Below are 20,518 nucleotides of genomic sequence, written 5' to 3'. Positions count from 1 at the left end.
CCTAATTTAGAAACTAAAACTGGACAAATTGCAATTCAGAAGTCTTCTCAGCAATGGAGGTGCAAAATTGAAACGCCCTTCTATCCTTTTTTAAAATAAATTTAGAGTACCCAATTCATTTTTCCAATTAAGGTGCAATTTAACGTAGCCAATCCACCTACCCTGCACATCTTTCAGTTGTGGGGGTGAAACCCACACAAACGCGGGGAAAATGTGCAAACTCCACACAGACAGTGACCCAGAATCGAACCTGGGACCTTGGCACCGTGAGGCTGCTGTGCTATCCACAGATATCTGAAGGGATTATGTAATGTTAAGCTGGCCTGTAGGAGTGGTTGCTCTAACTGCCTGCCTCTCCACTTTTCTGCATCTGGGTGACCCTGAATAAGGAGCAAGTGGTGTCTTCTGGTTCACTTGATGACTTCTGCAACTGGGAGGGATTGTCGTGTGTGGGTGACACTGGAAATATTACTTAAATTGTTTAGTTTCCTGTGTATTTTCTATGACTTAGGTTTGGCTTTTCTAAAGTGGGGGGCACTTTTGTTAGGTTCTTTTCTTGAATCCACGGTCTTAAGGATTCAATGATAAGAGGCATGCTTGCAATCTTGTTTTCATTATCAATATACCAAAAAATTGACTACAATTTGGTGATTTGGGGTTGTAAGGTTTGAACAAAAAACAGAAAAATGCTGGAAATACTCAGCACGTCAGGCAGCATATGTGGAGAGTTAATGTGTCAGGTCTGTGACCTTTCATCAGAATTTGATGAAAATATTGACCTGAAACAGTCATTCTTTTTATCGCCTGATGTGCTAAATATTTTCTGTTCTTAGTTCAGATTTCCAGCATCCACAGTATTTTGCTTTTGTCTACAGACATACCCCAGTAGTGGGTGTTGTCTTTTGAGGGTCCGGGGGTGGGTCGAAGGAATTCCAAACCCTTCTGGACTGGGATGATACCTGACTTGGCAGTCACTGATGTTTATATTTAGATCCTAATAGAATCTCAAGTATGTATGGTAGTGTATTCCCCATTCACTTGTTGATGTAGATTCAATGCTAAACATGAAAGACACAGTAAAAACAGGTTTTTTTTTGGTATTAAATGAATTCCCTGTTCCCTTTTCAGGCAATGGTGCAAATCACTTTTTCCTGCTTTCCAATACTGCAATTTCATTGCCATATCTGAATACAATTTCTGATTTGGCAATCTGGCCTGTAAAACATGGCAAAGGATATTTTAAATGTTCACTTCAACAATTCAGATGGGGGTGAACGGTTGCAAAAAAAAAAGAGATTTTTTTTTTGTGTCTTGGTGCAAATAATTCATGCAAATTGAACGAGATTCAATTTGATGAGTCCCAGGCTTCCAATCCCTGGTGTTGGTACCTTTTACAATCATTGTATCAGCAATCTGCTAGCTGCCCTGATTCCCGGTAGCAATCGAAGCGGCGGCGCTCGGCTACTCGTCCTGGTAGTGTTATGAATCGGTTTTTTGTCGTTCCGCTCGCTTCCCTGTTGCTCGGAAGTTATGGCGGAAGTTGTTCGCTGACTGGAATTCAATCGCTCGGAGCCGAGCGGAGGTAATGCTGCTGTACCTGTAAACGCTAATTTCTGAGGTAAAACCCGGCTTTTATTCTCTTTTGAAGCGAATGTTTAATTCCTAAATCCAATGGTACATAAAATGTCGGCGCGCGTCGCGCTGTCAAGCGGAGGAACCCGCGGCCTAACGTTTAGTCACTATTATCTTCTTGGGGGGGTTGGTTTTACACATCTACCTTCTTCGGGAACACATTCGACAAACTTTGTTTGCTCGGTTTATCGTTTTTTTTTGCTGCCGAAAACATCTAAAAGGAAAAGGGCAATGTTAAAATTGCCTGCTTTTCGAGACGTTTGTCTCCTTTTCTCAGTCAACCGCACCTGCTACCGGAAGTCCCGGCTTTCCAGCCTGATCATTGGCGTCTCTGGGGAATTTCCGCTCGCTGATTGGACGGCCGCCCTGTCCATCAGCCGAGGGGCGGGACGGTTGGCGCAGTTGAGTGTGAGTTTGCAATAGGTTCGCAATCAAGGGAATGTGAATCTAATTTGGTGAAAAGTGAGGGTTCGGCTCCAGTGGGATTAAGGTGTTGTATTGTAGCTGGCCAATCTCCCCCGAGGAGGTTGCCCTATTATGGTTCTGAGTCCTGTAGCTAGTGAGTGTTGCAGGTGTGCTGTTAGTCATGAGGATTCCCCCCTCAGAGAAGTTAAAGCCAGCTGCAGTATTTGCTCTGATCTCTGTTTATTCCACGGTCATTGTTCAAACTGGATGTAAAATCCATGTGACGAAGCTATTTGTGCTTCACATGTAATTTATTCCTTCCCGCTCCCCACCGTTAGCAAGTGTCTAGAATGAGGCCTTTGTGTGACAACAGTCTTCGCCTGTTGACAATTCAATTTTTAAAAAAATCCATCGTGGAATGGAATCAAAATTGGACTGGCGAATGCAATATAGGAGATTGCACACCCACGTCCTAAATAGTGACAGTATTATCTATCGTATGTGAAAAGTCTGATGTATTGGTCACACCAGTGTAAAAGATAAATCCCCCATATATCCAGGGTAGTTCTGAATACATTGTGTGAAGATGTGACTTGCGTACTGCAACTGCATTATATGATAAATATACTATTCAGAATTTGTATGCAGTTGGGTGTAGTGGGAAGCAATAGAAATATAATCTGATTTTTAAGAGGTTACAGAATTATGGAATCAATTCCAACTTTATGACCATGCTTGCCTGATGACGAAATAGTTCTTTATTATTGTTATTAATTGAATTTGGTGAAATACTATCATTGTAACTTGCAATGGAAGAAAGAGCAAAAATGATCATTGTGCAGAATGTCAATTGTGGTGACTGATATCGGGTGCTGAGTGAGGTATGTGCCTCCATTGCAAATTATTTTTTCTGAGTCGTTAAAGTTTTTGCGCCATAGTATTGCACATCATTTGAATTGCAAGTATGAGAGTTCTTCAAATATAGTAAAAAAAAAAAAAACTGTTGCTAATTGTGTTTCTCTTTATTTGGCTCTGAAGATGGCGGCCAATATGGTCGCCTTCCTTAATTCTAACTGCATTTTGTTCTAGAGTCGCCAGGTATCTCGATACCGCCACAAGGTTCAAAACCGAATACTGATCAAAGACTCGGTACACCAGTTAGAAAGTTCAAACTCAATGCTCATTTATTTACACACACAGTCAAATATACTCATGCACAAAACTCTACAAACTAAACTATCACTACTGCTAAAGCCTATACTTCGCTTCAGGCGCCCAGTCAGTCAGAGGAACAATGGCCGTTGTTCGGTTCTGAGGCTGCTGGGGTTGAACTGGTATGGAATAACAGCTAAGAGCGTCTGTCTGGTAGCATGCGTTGACCTTGGACTTACTTGTTCTGATGCAGCTTTGGCAGGTCTCTTTTTGGTGAGAGCCGGAGCCAAGAGAGCGATTCTCTCTTGGGGGATCTTTCTTATACCCAAAAGGCCCGCGCCTTGAACATGGTCCCAATTAATTGGGCCGTTTCTCAATCCTTCCTATCGATTTCCTCCAATAAAGGGGTGGGTGCCCTGATGGGTGGGTGCCCTGATGGCTGGGCGTGGCCGTTGGCCTGCTTTGTTCTGGTCTCCCCTGGCGCTGGGGTGTCTGCCTTGGCATCGTCCCCGGGGATGGCTCATAAGTATGGTAATGGTTTTGCAGTTTCGGTCTTGGCTGGGAGCTGCGGCCCCAATCAACAGACAAACCCTGCATCTGCTTGCTTTCTCAGTATTGTCCATTTTCCCTGCAATCTTTGCAAAGTGTCCATTTTGTAATCGGGAAGTGGCCATCCAGCTCCACCTTCAACACCATAATCCCAGCCAAGCTCATATCAAAGCTCCAAAACCTAGGTCTTGGCTCCCCACTCTGCAACTGGATTCTCGATTTTCTGACCAACAGACCACAATCAGTATGATTGAACAACAACACCTCCTCCACAATAGTCCTCAACACCGGCACCCCGCAAGGCTGCGTACTTAGCCCCCTACTCTACTTGTACACACACGACTGCGTGGCAAAACTTGGTTCCAACTCCATCTACAAGTTTGCTGACGATTCGACCATGGTCGGCCGGATCTCGAATAACACAAGTCCGAATGCAGGAGGGAGATAGAGAATCTAGTGGAGTGGTGTAGCGACAACAATCTCTCCCTCAATGCCAGCAAAACTAAAGAGCTGGTAATTGACTTCAGGAAGCAAAGTACTGTACACACCCCGGTCAGCATCAACGGGGCCGAGGTGGAGATGGTTAGCAGTTTCAAATTCCTAGGGGTGCACATCTCCCAAAATCTGTCCTGGTCCACCCACATCGACACTACCACCAAGAAAGCACAACAGCGCCTATACTTCTTCCTCAGGAAACTAAGGAAATTCGGCATGTCCATATTAACCCTTACCAACTTTACAGATGCACCACAGAAAGCATCCTCTCGGGCTGCGTCACAGCCTGGTATGGCAACCGCTTGGCCCAGGACCGCAAGAAACTTCAGAGAGTTGTGAACACCGCCCAGTCCATCACACAAACCTGCCTCCCATCCATTGACTCCATCTACACCTCCCGCTGCCTGGGGAAAGCGAGCAGTATAATCAAAGATTCCTCCCACCCAACTTACTCACTCTTCCAACTTCTTCCATCGGGCAAGAGATACAGAAGTCTGAGAACACGCACGAACAGACTCAAAAACAGCTTCTTCCCCACTGTCACCAGACTCCTAAATGACCCTCTTATGGACTGACCTCATTAACACTACACCCTGTATGCTTCATCCGATGCCAGTGCTTATGTAGTTACATTGTATATGTTGTGTTGCCCTATTATGTATTTTCTTTTCTTCCCTTTTCTTCCCATGTACTTAATGATCTGTTGAGCTGCTCGCAGAAAAATACTTTTCACTGTACCTCGGTACACGTGACAATAAGCCAATCCAATCCAACCCAGATGGCTGCACTCCCTCCTTGTGATCCTCAACGCGAAGCGTGAAGGATCACATTACCGCGTCGTCTTCGTTCTCTGACCAAGTGGGGCACCCATAAGCACTTCACGGGCACTACACTGCCCTATCCTATGAAACACAATTTTTACCTAAAATCATTTTACTTACATACATCAGTATAAAACTCTACGGGGCGCTATGACATTTAGGCATGCATTACAAAATAAAAAACTGGAACCTCGAAATATCCTCAATAAACTATCCTCACTCAAACAATCAACAATAATTCTACAACATTTTAAATGTACAAATAGCAGCAACACAAGTTTCTCTGGCTTGGCAGTCAGGCACAGAGGTTTACATTTCTTTATTGAACAAAACACATAAAGAGAAGCAGATGCACTTTAATTCACTCAAGGGGTTGGGGGGGGTTTTGTGAAGTCCGAAAATAGGGGACCTAATCATGTATACCGGGGTGCGAGAGCGGTAGGCTCTCCTTCGCCATTTTCTGAGTCGTAAGTGTCTGCACGACACTGCAGAGTATTGCCAGTACTGAGAGTGATTCTACTATGTACGATAGTGAATAAAACCCACCAATCGACATAGTGTTGCCAAGGTAATGAGGCTTCCAGACTCTGCCAGGGCTACTATATAATTTACTGTTCGGTGGCATGAAAAAATACTCCAGTTGATTGACTTCTGATTGTTAAATAACTTTCCCTTGTCTATAGCTTAACCGTAGAGCTGCTGCTGCGTTTTACCTGACTGAGATCATAAATATATCTGCTGTGAATCTATGAACAGCTATCATACTGGAAAAAACATCCTCTATTGGCTTCAAAATAATTACATTTCCTTCTCCCAACCATAGGGAAGGCATTAAAAAGTGCTAAATGTCTTGTTCTTTACTGCAGCTGTCAAAATTTTGAAGACAGAAAACAGTGCAGAACTTAGATTAGCTCCATGGGTAGAAGCAATGACTAGTGACTGAGCATTGTGACATGACCTTATATAATGCTGGAGTGAGCATGCAATAACTGTTACAAGAACCGTACAAGATGGCTACTATGAGAGTGCTGTGTTATGTCCCTATATGACTTGTATTGGTGTGTTGCAAGGTCTCTTGTAACAATGCTGACAAATTTCACTGACATTTGGAGATTTGGGGTATCATATTTTCTTCCTGAAACATTTTAATTCCTTACAAAGTATATTGGCTGCATTCTGATCTCTGTACTCTGAACACGTGTTATTAAACGGCTGAGGGTACTGCAAAGACAGTGGGTCCTGGCAATAGTACTGAAGATTTGTACTCCAGAACTGGCTGTGCCTCTATCCAAGTTGTTCCAGTACAACTACAGCACAGGCTTCTTACCTGATGATGTGGAAAATGAAATTGCCTGGGTATGTCCTGTCCACACAAAGCAAGACAAATCCAATCCAGTCAGTTACTGCTCCATCAGCCTCCTTGGGATCATCAAGTGAAATGAAAATGAAAATCGCTTATTGTCACAAGTAGGCTTCAAATGAAGTTACTGTGAAAAGCCCCTAGTCGCCACATTCCGGCGCCTGTTCGGGGAGGCTGTTACGGGAATCGAACCGTGCTGCTGGCCTGCCTTGGTCTGCTTTCAAAGCCAGCGATTTAGCCCTGTGCTAAACAGTCCCTGGACGGTGTCGCCAACAGTGCCATCAAGCAGCACTTCTCGGCATCAACCTGTTCAGTGCTCGGTTTGGGTTCTTCCAGGGCCACTTGACTCCTGACCTCATTACACCCTTGGTCCAAGAATGGACAAAAGAGCTGAATTTCAGGGGAAAGGTGAGTGATTGCCCTCAACATCAAGGGTGTGTTTGTTGGAGGCTAATCATCTCCGTAACAGGATATTATTGCAGGAGTTCCTTTAGGGTAGTCTCCTTGGCCTAACCATCTTGAGATGCTTCAACCACAACCCCCTCTCCATCCTAAGCTCTGATGTGGGGATGCTTGCTGATGAGGGTGGTGAGTGCCTGGAATGTACTGCCAAGGGAGGTTGTGGAAGCAGATACATTAACGGCGTTCAAAAGGCATCTCGACAAATACATGGAAAGAATGGGTACAGAGGGATACGGCACTAGGAAGTGCTGAGGGTTTTGGCCAAGAGTGATATCATGACCTGTACAGGCTTGGAGGGCCGAAGGGCCTGTTCCAGTGCTGTACTGTTCTTTGATTGAACACTGTTCAGCACCATTTGCAACTCTGCGGATACTGAAGCAGTCCATTTCCAAATGCAGCAAAACCTAGACAACATTTCAGGCTTGGGCTGATAACTGGCAATTGACATTTGTGTTGCACAAATACCAGTCAATGGCCATCTCCAACAAGACTAGAGAATCTAGCCATCGTCCCTTGTCATTCAATGGCATTACCATCACTGAATACCCCATCAACATCCTGGGGATTACCATTGACTGAACTGGACTGGCCATATAGATACTGTGGCGACCAGACCAGGTCAGAGACTAGGCATTCCGCAGTGAGTAACTCCCCTCATGATTCCACAAAGCCTGTCCACCATCTACAAGGCACAAGTCATATGTGATGGTATACCAAGAACACTTGAAGCTCAACACCATTCAAGACAAAGCGGCCTACTTGATTGACTACTCCTCTACCAGATTAAACATTCACTCCTTCCATCACCAGGGTCCCAGGTTTGATTCCCGGCTTGGGTCACTGTTTGCGCGGAGTATGCACGTTTTCCTTGTGTGGGCTTCCGCCGGGTGCTCCGGTTTCCTCCCACAGTCCAAAGATGTCCAGGTTAGGTGGATTAGCCATGCTAAATTGCCCTTAGTGTCCCAACAAGGTTAAGTGGGGTTACAGGGATAGGGTGGAGGTGGGGTGCTCTTTCCAAGGGCTGGTGCAGACTCGATGGGCTGAATGGCCCCCACACTGTAAATTCTATGTTCTATCGCCAGTGGACACTGGCAGCAGTGTGTGCCATTTAAAAGGATGCACTGCAGCTACACTCCAAGCCTACTTTGATAGCACTTTCCAAACCTGCTTCTACACTAGAAGCCAATAACAGTTGACAAGTGGAAATGCAACCATTTGCAAGTCAAGTTGGTGAGACTGTGGCATAGTGGTTATGTCACTGGACTAGTAATTCAGAGGTCCAGGCTCATGCTCTGGGACATGGGTTCAAATACCACCATGGCAGCTAGTGGAATTAATAACAGGTCTGGAATTGAAAACTAGTCTCTATAATAATGACCATGATGCCCTTTTGGGAAGGAAATCTGCCTGGCCTACATGTGACTTTTAACTGTTCAAGGGCATTAAATACTGGCCTTGCCAGCGACTCTCTCATCCCAAGAACATTAAAAAACAGCAGTAGTGTATATATTCCCCAAGTGTTAGGGGTGAGAGTGATTGTGATCAAGGTTAGCAGCAGTGAGGGGAAGTATTTTCCTCCGACATGGTTATTATTTGTTTTGACTTGGTTTAGTTCAAGGACTGATGCCCAGTTTACATTCAAACCCAGTTGACTAGCTCTGGGTTCTGGTTGGCATTGTTGTGCGCATGGAGCAGCAATTTGATTATTTGCCACAATGATATCCCTGATGTTTTTATATTCGTTCATGGGATGTGGGCCTTGTTCACTAGGTCATCATTTATTGTCCATTTCCAGTTGTTCTTGAGAAGGTGATAGTGAGCTGTTGCCTTGAACCACTGCAGTCCATGTGGTGTAGGTACACCCACAGTGCTGTTGGGAAGTGGGTTCCAGGATTTTGTCTCCGCAACAGTGAAGTAACAACATTATAGTTCCCAGTCAGGATGGTGTGTGGCTTGGAGGGAAACTTGCAGGTGGTGGTGTTCCCATTCATTTGTTACACTTGTCCTTGTAGAGGCTGTGGGTTTGTAAAGTGCTGTTGAAGCAGCCTTGGTGAGTTGCTGCAGTTCATCTTGTACATGGTGCACACTGCTGTCACCATGCGTTGGTGGTGGAGGGAGTGAATATTTATTGTAGTGGATGGGGTGTCAATCAAGCTGGGCTGCTTTGTCCTGGATGGTGTCGAGCTTCTTGAGTGTTCCTGGAGCTGCACTGTTGCCAAGCGACCCGGTACACCATTTCACAGACTAAGTCTAGGGTTACGACAGGACTGTGTATGTTCTATAAATACCAATAAAACAGTCTTCAATGTTTATGTGCCTGTATTGAATTGAGCTCAAACTTTTTGCTAATTTTTTTTTTGTCTTTCTGCTAGTTTCTGTTGCCCTGGTCATTCAGGTTTAAAATCTAAATCTGTAAATTAATCCTGCATGATGTGTAGTCTTCCTGTGCAATAGGGTTAGAGTGGGCATGTTGGGCTTTGGGGGCTGATTTGACCTGGTTGGCAAATTAAATTCACTCTCCATTTTAAAGTTGTACGTATTATTATACATTTGCACAATTTTCTATGTCCACATCAGCAAATTTGTCATGCTGAAGTTACACCCTCCTGTCGCTGGCACACTGTAGCATCTTCATTGATGGCAGATATGTTAATTTTACACAGCCAATTTCCATTATAGATATGGCCATAGGAATTTATAATGGGGGAAAAATGGTGTCCAGATATAATTTTTAATATACTGAATTTGTTATTACAATTGGAAAGGAGAATTTATTTATGTATTTAGTTTTTTAAGTATAAATTTAGAGTACCCAATTCATTTTTTCCAACTAATGGGCAATTTAGTGTGACCAATCCACCTAGCCTGCACATCTTTGGGTTGTGGGGGTGAGCCCCACGCAAACACGGGGACAATGTGCAAACGCAGACTCCACAGTGACCCAGAGCCGGGATCGAACCTGGGACCTCGGCGCCGTGAGACAGCAGGGCTAACCCACTGTGCCACCGTGCTGCCCCTGAAAGGAGAATTTATTATTGACCATGAATATAATTTGAAATTTACTGCATTTATTTTAATTCTGAAAAATCCCTTCAGATTGGAAAATAGCGCATGTGTGATGATGGAGCTGCACTCATCCAGGAAAGTGGGGTGTATTCCACCACACTCCTGACTTGTGGCTTGTAAATGGTGGGCAGGATTTGGGGAGTTACTCCCTGCAGAATTCCCAGGTGCTGGGAAGCACGGTAGCACAGTGGTTAGCACTATTGCTTCACAGAGCCAGGGTCCCAGGTTCGATTCCGGCTTGGGTCACAGTCTGCGGAGTCTGCACGTTCTTCCTGTGTCTGTGTGGGTTTCCTCTGGGTGCTCCAGTTTCCTCCCACCAGTGCTGAAAGATTGTGCTTGTTAGGTGACTTGGACATTCTGAATTCTCCCTCTGTGTACCCGAACAGGCACTGTAGTGTGGCGACTAGGGGATTTTCACAGTAACTTCATTGCAATGCAAATGTAAGTCGACTTGTGACAATAATAAAGATTATTATTAATTATTATTAAACTGTTGCAGCCTTGGCAGCACGGTGGTGCAGTGGTTAGCACTGCTGCCTCACGGCGCTGAGGTGCTGTTCAATCCTGGCCCCGGGTCACTCCATTGGCGTTTGCACATTCTTCCCGTGTCTGCGTGGGTCTCGCCCCCACAACTCGAGAGATGTGCAGGGTAGGTGGATTGTCCCCTTAATCGGAAAAAAAGATTTGGGTACTCTAAATTTATATTTAAGAAAAAAAAACTGCTGCAGCCCATGTGGAGTAAGTGCACCCAATGAGCTGAGCATTCTGTTGCAGTTTGATACAATTAAGTGACTGGCTGGGCTTTGAGGGCACATAGAGGCCAGACTGGGTACAGTGGACCGATTTCCTTCCCTAAAATGCATCAGTGAACCAGATGGCTTTTTGCAACAATTGATGTTCGTTATCATGGTCACAATTACACAGACTCACTTTATAATTTTTGAACTTATTATTGACCATGAATATCATTTGAAATTTACTGCATTCGTTTTAATTTTCCAAAATTTCCTAGAATCTGCAGAGGTCCCTTCAGATTGGAAAATAGCGAATGTAACTCTATTCAAGAAAGGAGGGAGACAAAGCAGGAAACTACAGACCAGTTAGCTTAACATCTGTCAAATGCTGGAATTTATTAAGGAGCATATTGCACTTATTAAATCTTAATGCAATCAGGCGCAGTCAACATGGTTTTATGAAAAGGAAAGAGTGTTTGGCTAAATTACTAGGGTTCTTTGTTGTTTGAGGAAGTAATAGCAACATGGGTGAAGGAGAACCTGTGGGTGTGGTGTCCTTAGATTTTCAGAAGATATTTGCCAGAGTGCCACATCAAAAGATACTGCACAAAGTCAGAGCTTGTGGTGTAGGGTGGTGACATATTAGCTTGGCTAGAGGATTGGTTAGCTAACCAGAAACAGTAAACATAAGTGGGCCATTTTCAGGTTGGTAAAATGTAACGAGTGGAGTGCCATAGGAATCAGTGCTGGGGCCTCATCGAATTGTAATCAATGTCAATGATTTGGATGAAGGGACCGAGTGTATGGTTGCTGAACTTGCTGATGAGACAAAGGGAGACAAGATAGTAAGTTGTGAAAAGGTCATAAGGAATCTGCAAAAGGATGAAGATATGTTCAGTGAGTGGGCAAAAATGTGGCAGACAAAGCAGCCCAGTCTGGCCTATATGTGCCCTCAAAGCCCAGCCAGTCACTTAATTGTATCAAACTGCAACAGAATGCTCAGCTCATTGGGTGTACTTACTCCACATGGGCTGCAGCAGTTCTTTTTTTCTTAAATATAAATTTAGAGTACCCAATTCTTTTTTTCCCAATTAAGGGGCAATTTAGCATGGCTCAATCCACCTACCCTGCACATCTCTTGAGTTGTGGGGACGAGACCCACGCTGACACGGGGAGAATGTGCAAATTCCACACGGACAGTGGGGAAAGTGTGAACTTTGGCAGGAAAAATAGAAAAGCAGCCATGTTTTTAACGTAAGATCCTGCAGAACTCTGCAGTACAGAGGGATCTGGATGACCTGGTACATGAATCACAAAAGGTTAGTATGCAGATACAACAAATGATTAGGAAGGCAAATAGAATGTTGTTTGGGTGATGGAATATATAACTAAGGATGCTTTATTACAGTTGTCCAGGATATTGGTGAGACTGCATCTGGAATACTGTGTACATTTGTGATCTTTTTTTAGGAAAGGATGTGATTATATTAGAAGCAATTCAGAAAAGGTTTATTTGACTGATTGCCCCCTGGGAGGAAGGGTTATCTTTTGAAGAAAGGTTGGATCTATACCCATTGGAGTTTAGAAGAATGAAGGTGGTCTTATTGAAACATATAAGATTCTGAGGGGGCTTAACAGAGTGGATGCTGGAAGGATGTTTCCCCTTGTGAGAGAGACCAGAACTAGGGAGCGGTGGAGGCAGGGTCATTGAATACTTTTAAGGCAGAAGTAGATAGACCCTTGACTGACAAGGGAATCAAAGGACTTTGGGGGTAGGCAGGATAGTGGCGTGGAGGCCATAATCAGATCAGCCATGACCCCATTGAATGGCAGAGCAGACTCGAGGGGCCAAATGGCCCATCGGGCCTGCACCGACCCTCTGAATCGTTGTTGTCCGTGTGTTTGTTCACATATTTGGTAAAACACTTGGCTGCATCAAACAAAGCCTTTGGAGCATATGAAATCACCGCCAAAATTCTGAAACTCAACAGAGATGCCCTCCTGGCATGGCAGCACAGCATCCTATCCCTCATCTGGGAAGAGCAATGCATGCTGGGTGAGCTCGTGGATGATGTCATCCTAACTAAAGGCAACAAATCCAATTGCCTCCGACTAATGGCCGTAGAACTCCTTCCAGAGTAACAGTACAATTTTCACCCTTGGAGATGGTGGTATTGACATTTGACTGGTAATGCCTGGGGACCCGAACTCTAATTCTGCTACAGCAGATGGTGAAATTTGAATTCCATAAAAATCTGGAATTAAAATTCTAATGATGGCCGGGAAACCATTGTTGATTGTTATAAAAACCCATCTGGTTTCTTTAGGGAAGGAAATCTGCCTTCCTTGCCTGGTCTAGCCAACATGTGACTCCAGGCCTATAACAATGTGATTGACTCTTAATTGCTTAGCAGGCCTCTCAGTTCACAGTCAATTAGGGATGGGCAATAAATGCTCGCCCAGCCAGTGACGCACACATCCCATGAAAGAATTTTTAAAAAGGCACTGTGGATGTGATCTTCACTGCAGCAGATGTAAAGAATAGCATCAACTCACCAAAGCTTTTGAGTCAACTGAAGGTTTATGGAGTATCCTCCTCAATTTGGTTGCCCCTGGAAATTTGTCGTCATCCTCTGCCTACCCAACGATGACCTGCAAGCCACCACAAACCCTATCTTGTGAAAACCTGGGTCAAACCGGCTGTGTCATCACACCAACCCTCTTCTCCATTTTCTCACTACAATACTTTATTTCATCTCCAGCAAACTAGCAACAGGTGTGGAGATAATTTATAGACAGATTAGAAACTGTTCAACCTACGCAGCCTTTTATCCAAAACCATGTCACTCCAACCTCAAGTCATTATGCTTAGTCGGCAGATGACACTTGGCGTGTGTTCACTCGGAAGCTCCAGGTTCTTTGTCGACTTCACTTCGAAAACTTGAAAAAATGGGCCATTCCATCACCTGCAAAACATTGCACAGGCCTTTATTTCCCTGATCCTTGAGAAGGCCAAGGACTCTACGGAATGTGGGTATTGACCTGTTCCACTTTTGAACGCGGATGCCAAGTTACTCGCAGAAGTGCTGGCACTATGGTTGGCGTCCTGTCTCCGAGAGGTGATCTAGGGCCGGCATTATCAAAGTCGGGGACGCCACGCGCGGGTGGGTCGTTGAGCCATCCGTCGCGGCGCCCCCGATCGCGCAAATCCGCACGCAACAGTCGCAGCAGCCGGCTTCTAATAATGCCGCCTGCAAGCGGCCTTCAAAATGGCCATCAATATATTTTTAAAATGTGGCTGCACTGCGCATGCGTGCCTGCTCATTGGTGCGTATGAGCAGTTGAGCGGGTACGCATGCGCAGTGCGGCCGCATTTTAAAAAATCTGGTCGCAGGCATTTTGAAGGCCGTTTGCAGCCGGCATTATTAAAAGCCAGCTGCAAAAAGTTCGGGGAGAATGATGTGATTGGTTGCTTTCTGAACTTTGATGCTGATGAAGTGGAAGTCTCTTAATCCAAGAATGGTGGGTGATCCAACGATGGTTTCACCGCAGCTGTAACTTCAACCAAGAGATGTCAACTTTTTAAATCTTGATTTTTAAACATTCTAAAACAAAGTGCCTGCAGGTCATATTTGGGAGCTTTATTAATTAATTGATATTTAAGTGTCTTTTATTTTTTTACATTTTTAATTGTAATGTTTAGGTGAAATGTGGTGAACCTCCAATTTCTAGAGGATGAAAACATTTTACATTTCTGCATTTTTTTCCCCTGTAAAATGTTATAAAATAACCCCCCCCCCCATCCCAACCGAAAAAAGAAAGCTGGCTGCTGCGGCTGTTGCCCGTGAATTTGCTCAATTGGAGAGGCAGAAGATTTAAAAAATAAAAAAAATTCTATGTAATCTTCCTGCCTGAAGGGGGGCAGAGAGCAGGTCATGCCCCCCCGAACATTGACACCGCGTGCTTTGGGCGCGATTACGATTCATCCATTTTGTCAGCAGCAAACAAGGTTACAGAAAACAAAAGAGAAATGCTGGAAAATTTCAGCAGGTCTGGCAGCATCTGTAGGGAAAGAATAGAGCTAACGTTTCGAGTCCGATGGCTCTTTGACAAAGAGTCATCGGACTCAAAACATTAGCTCTTTTCTCTCCCTACAGATGGTGCCAGACCTGCTGACATTTTCCAGCATTTCTCTTTCATTTCAGATTCCAGCATCCGCAGTAATTTGCTTTTATATAAGCTAAGAGAAAATGGTGGGTCGCGAAGGTCGGCCGGCGTGGGTTGCGAAGATTGGCCGGGTTGGGTCCTGAAGGTTGGCCGGTTGGTAAAAATGGGTCCCCGGAAAAAAAGTTTGAAAAACATTGATCGAGGGAGACCAGACAGGCTTCGTCAAGGCTTGGCAATTGTCGGCCACTATACGTTGGCTATTAAATGTTGTCCTGTTTCCCCCTCTTCAGTACCCTGCATAAGAACGGAGAGGTTACAGCCGCATCTCGAGTGTTTCCAGCATTTGCCATATTTCCCACTTCTGGAGTCCTTAGCGCCATCCTCTTCCTCCTCTGCATGCAACATGATCAGCATTACCAACCCTTACCAATGTTATCAGAAGTCATGTATTCAGTTTCCACAAATACACTGAAATCACCTAACTTTGCCACTCCAGCACCTCTTTCAACCCCTCCCGTTGCTTGTCCAGTATTCAGTCTTGGATGCGTCCCAATTTCCTTTGGTTAAATGTTGGGAATATCAAAGAATCCATTGTCAACACCAGCACAAACACTATACCCTAGCCACCAATTCAAACCCCTCCCTGTCATAGGTTGTAACTTTCATCTATTCAACTCTGAGCTGGGTTTCTGATCCGTTATCATCATTGCAAAGACCCAGTTCCACCTCCACCTCTGTCTTTGTCTGTTTACCCCCATACTTTGGAATTCCCTCCTGCGTAAGCGTTCATTATATAATTGTGACATAAATCTTGCAAGATGGTTACTTCACTGCTGGATTACATCCCGATATAGCTGTTTCTTGTATTGTTCTGACTGGTCTCTCATAACAAAGCTGAACATTTCTGACATTGGAGATACTGGTGTGTAATATTTTTGTGTTCCTGAACATTTTGTTTCTTTGCAAAGCATATTGGCTGCGTACCAGTACTGATCTCTGTACTCCTAACAGTGAGTATTTTATCAAATGTTGGAGTGAGCGTGATTGGTGATCAAGATTGGCAGCAGTGAGGAGAAGGATTTCCCCCAGATGTGGTTATGGTTGGTTTTACTTGATTTGGTTCAAGGGCTGATGGCCAATTTACCTTTGCACTTGGTCAACTAGCTCTGGGTGCTGCAGGAGCAGCCATTAGATGACCATTTACCACATTGCTGTCCGTGTTGCCAAGGGACAGGGCACAACATTTCACAGACTGTAGGGTTATGGCAGGAATGTGTGTCTATTATATAAATGCTGATAAAACACTGAATCTTCATCGTCTGTCTTTGTACATACATTACCAATCCAGTTGAATACAAGATGCTCATGTTACATGGAGCTCGGCTAATAAATTATGTTTCATGTTTTCCTGCTAGTTTCTGTTGCTCAGGCCATTCTGATTTCGATATTTAATCAGATGGATTAGAAGTTTTCAGACCATGTGTATTCATGTGCAGCGCAGTAGGGTTAGAGTTGGAAAGGGTGGGGTGGTGGTGTGAGGTGGGTAACAGATGAAATTCACCCTCCATATTAAGATTTCATAGATTTCATAGAAGTTACAGGGCAGAGGGAGGCCCATCGAGTCTGCACCGGCTCTTGGAACGAGCAACCTACCCAAGCCCACACCTTCACCCTATCCCCATAACCCCATAACATAGTAATCCCACCCAACACTAAGGGCAATTTTGGACACTAAGGGCAATTTAGCATGGCCAATCCACCTAACCTGCACATCTTTGGACTGTGGGAGGAAACCGGAGCACCCGGAGGAAACCCACGCACACACGGGGAGGATGTGCAGACTCCACACAGACAGTGACCCAAGCTGGGAATCGAACCTGGGACCCTGGAGCTGTGAAGCAATTGTGCTAACCACTATGCTACCGTGCTGCACATTTTATCTCACAAGTGACACATTTTATCTCACGACAGTTTCTGTCTGTCTACTTTTATTGGTCGGTAGGTTGTAGTGGGTATGTTCAAGCTTTTCATGTGCAGTGAGTTTGGCATGCACTTCTGAGACTATGATATAAAATTAAGCAAGAGAGAGGTAAAATTTAATCAAAGCAAAATACTGCGGATGCTGAAAAGCTAAAATAAAGGCAGAAATGTGCTGGAAAATCTCAGTCTGGCAGCATCTGTGGAGCAAGAAATGAGTTGACGTTTCGAGTTGAATGACTCCTTTCGAAGAGTCCCTTGTTCTCTCTGCCCACATCTTGACAAGCCTGTCTCACTGTAGCTAGGGAGCCCGAGTGGTGTAGTTTGTGCAATGTGGCAAAAGTCATCAAATGCTGCCCCCGAGCTGTGTGGCCCTGGGTTCGAGTCGTACTTCAGGACTTGGCCACAGAAGAATCCAACTAATGATGCAGGTATGCTTGCATGTATTGTGCTGATCCCCACCCCAGATAAATGGGGAAGACCAGTGGCAGGAAGAGCATCCAGATGTAAAAGCACTCGCCTAAAGATAAAATATGGTTGATATGGTGGGGCATCAACCAGTATTATGGCGACCCATATAACATGAGAAAAGCTGAAAGAGGAGGCAAGTGAGCTGTAGTTATGTCCTCCTGTTGATGGTGAGCTGCAGCATCTCCATTGGTGGTGAGGTGTAATTATAATGTGGTATGTGAAATAGTCAATTTCTATTATAAATATGACCACTGGAGTTTGTAGATCATAGAATGGTTACAAATGAGGTTGTGCAGCCCATCCTGTCTGTGCCAGGTCTCTGCAAGTGCAACTCATCCCAACCCACCTGCCTTTTCCCAGTAACCCTGCAATTTTTTTCTCTTCAGCTAAATATCCATTTTTTTTTTTTTTTTGAATCTGTCTTCACCACACACTCAGTACATTTCAGATCCTAAGCACTTACTACATAAGGTTGCCGTTTTTCTTTTTGCTAATCACCTTTTATTGGTGTCCTCTGATTCTCCACCCGCACACCAGTTTCTTCCTATTTATTATAATCTTTATTAGTGTCACACGTAGGCTTGCATTGTCACTGCAATGAAGTTATTAACACTGTCCAGACCACTCTTAATTTGATAGAGGCGTTCAAAAAATCTCTTGTATTTGTAATGTAACAGAAAATTAATTTGCAGGTGGTGTGATCAATAAACAATTTGGGTTAAAGAAAATACATTCAAGTACTACCTCGTGTGAGGATTTTTTGTTGTTGCAGTCTGTATATTCACACTGCAGTAATGAATTGGATAAATGTATTTTTATAAGCTGTTTTGCATAGCTTTTGTTGAGATTCGGTTTTCTATCTGGCAAACAAACCTCTAATCGCACACTATTGCTATAATGGTACTTTTGTCAAGGGTTCAGTATCTCTTAACTAAGAACACGAGAAGACAGGTGTTTGTGTATAGCTTCCAGTGATCCAGAAAAATTGGTCAGCCTTTTCGGTCGCTCTGTCCGCTCTCCAATGTGGGTCCACCAATCGCCAATCGAGTTCCTCCCACTCATTGGGAAACAATTCAGTAAGGGCTATTAATGAAAAGTGCTGCCTTCTGTGGAAAACTCGAGAGCAGAAAGAGCTTATCTGCTGCTCTGGAATAATGTTTTCAACAGTGTTGTGCTTCTGCTTCAACCAGAATCCACCTCCGGAATCTGTGATGTGGAGTCTGATTACAAAAAGCTTTGAGACTTTAGTGGCTCACAGAGGGCTTCTGATGAAACAAGTCTAGAATTTGTAGCTAGTATCAGTAATGGTGAAAATACCAGAATGTTGTTTAAAAACTCTTTGGGTTCGCTAATGTTCTTTAGGGAAGAATATTTTGGGCGGCGTAGTGGTTAGCACCGCTGCCTCATGCCGGCGAGATCTTGGGTTCGATCCCGGCCCTGGGTCACTGTCCGTGTGGAGTTTGCACATTCTCCCCGTGTCTGCATGGGTTTCACCCCCACAACCCAAAAGATGTGCAGGGTAGGTGGATTGGCCACACTAAATTGCCCCTTAATAAGAAAAAATGAATTGGGTACTCTAAATTTAGAAACAAAGGGGAAGAAAATCTTTTCTCTGGTCCTACACATTTCTTTTATTTCATTCACAGGGTGTGGGATAGGTCAGCATTTATTGCCTCTTGCAAAGGTGGTGGTGAGCTGCCTATTTGAATCGCCGCAGTCCATGTGATGTAGATACATGCACAGTGCTGTGAAAAAGGGAGTTTTAGGATTTTGATCCAATGTCAGTGATGAAGGAATAGCAATATAGTTCCAAGTCGGGGTGCTGTGTGGCACGGAGGGCAAGTTGCAGGTAGTGATGTTACCATGCATCTGGTGCCCTTGTCCTTCTAGATGGTCATGGGTTTGGAAGGTGCTGTCAAAGAAGTTGCTGCAGTGCATCTATGATACCCGCTGCTGCCACTGTAGTGGTGTCACTGTCAGTGATGGAGTGAGTGGATGTTAAAGGTGGTGGATGTTCAGATTCTTTCTCATTGGCGATGATCATTGCCTGGCACTTGTGTGATGCAATTCACGACTCCAGGCCCACAGCAATGTGGCTGACTCTTAACTGAGATGGCCCACTAAGCCAATTAAGTATGTCCAAACCACTACGCAACCTTCACCACTAGGATCGCAGTGGTTCAGGAACATGGCTCACCACCATCTTCTCAAAGACAATTGGGGATGGGCCATAAATGCTGGCTTTACTGTTGATGCTCACACACTGTCAATGAATTTTAAATAAAAGATAGGTTTGATACCACAAAAAAGATGTTTATGGTTGGTTATCACTTTTACTGGTTTCTGGAGCGGTTAACGAGGATGAAACAGCCTTGCATTGTCCATGGATTCAAGTACTTGTATCCAGTTGGGCAAAGCATCTCAACTTGATTTGTGTTGAAGACTGTGTTCTGAGATCATTTTACCTGTGCATTTTTTACACCCTACCCCCAAAAAAACCTTGTTTTTTGAAATGTTTTTTCCCTCCTTTTGTGAAAGAAAGAACAATTTTAATCTTGGGTTAGTAGCATTTTTATTTTGTTTTTGTTTTACTATTTTATTCCATAAGCTTTCATTTCTCCTTTGGTCCCTGCACCTTGAGTCCCCATATATGCACCTCTTGCGATTAAAATGGCTGCTGAACCTCTTGGAGAAAGTGCTTGAGACTCAGTATTTTGGCGGAAATCACATGGGCTATTCTAAAAGCAGGAGAAAAGGACAGAGTCTGGAGAGTGTGTGCTTTGTGAATTTGTATTTGCTTTTTGATAGCCACAGAAAACCTTGATCTGAGAGTGGCTGGCTGTCTCATGGTTTCAACCCTTTTTTTCTATAAGTCACAATTTTATTCTTGAGATTTGAAATTCCTGTTTCCTTTTCTGAATCGTACTTTGTTTAGCAGGACAGAGCGTAATGTAGGAAAGATATAGCATTATTGCCGTAATTATATGTAGCATTTTCATTAAAATCTGTAAATTTGTCCTTTACCAAGTTTGACTGATCAATTAAAAAGATGTTGCTCGTTTGTGTATTCCTATTTAGTTGATTACACATGGATTTTTAATAACCGGAAGCAGATTTAACAATTACTCGAACCAGAGTACTGAATCATGTTTAATTAGCAGATTGGCATACTTGCAGATGATGTAAAAGATAGATAACTTTATTTCAGGTTTCGGGTGAGTGGCTCG

At 44.0% G+C, this 20,518-nt stretch overlaps 1 protein-coding gene across 2 annotated transcripts in view; it reads left to right on the top strand.

The window, feature by feature from the left end:
- Positions 1-1,479: 1,479 nt before the first annotated feature.
- ikzf4 (IKAROS family zinc finger 4) overlaps positions 1,480-20,518 on the top strand; it is a 187,155-nt gene continuing 168,116 nt past the window's right edge. For both annotated transcript variants that reach the window (XM_072493859.1, XM_072493858.1), the window contains exon 1: positions 1,480-1,618. The gene's annotated coding sequence lies outside the window, so the exon portion shown is untranslated. The remainder of the gene's footprint in view (positions 1,619-20,518) is intronic.

Source organism: Scyliorhinus torazame, chromosome X, assembly GCF_047496885.1.
Source record: "Scyliorhinus torazame isolate Kashiwa2021f chromosome X, sScyTor2.1, whole genome shotgun sequence".
Lineage (NCBI taxonomy): Eukaryota > Metazoa > Chordata > Chondrichthyes > Carcharhiniformes > Scyliorhinidae > Scyliorhinus > Scyliorhinus torazame.
This window is presented reverse-complemented; position numbering and strand designations above follow the sequence as displayed.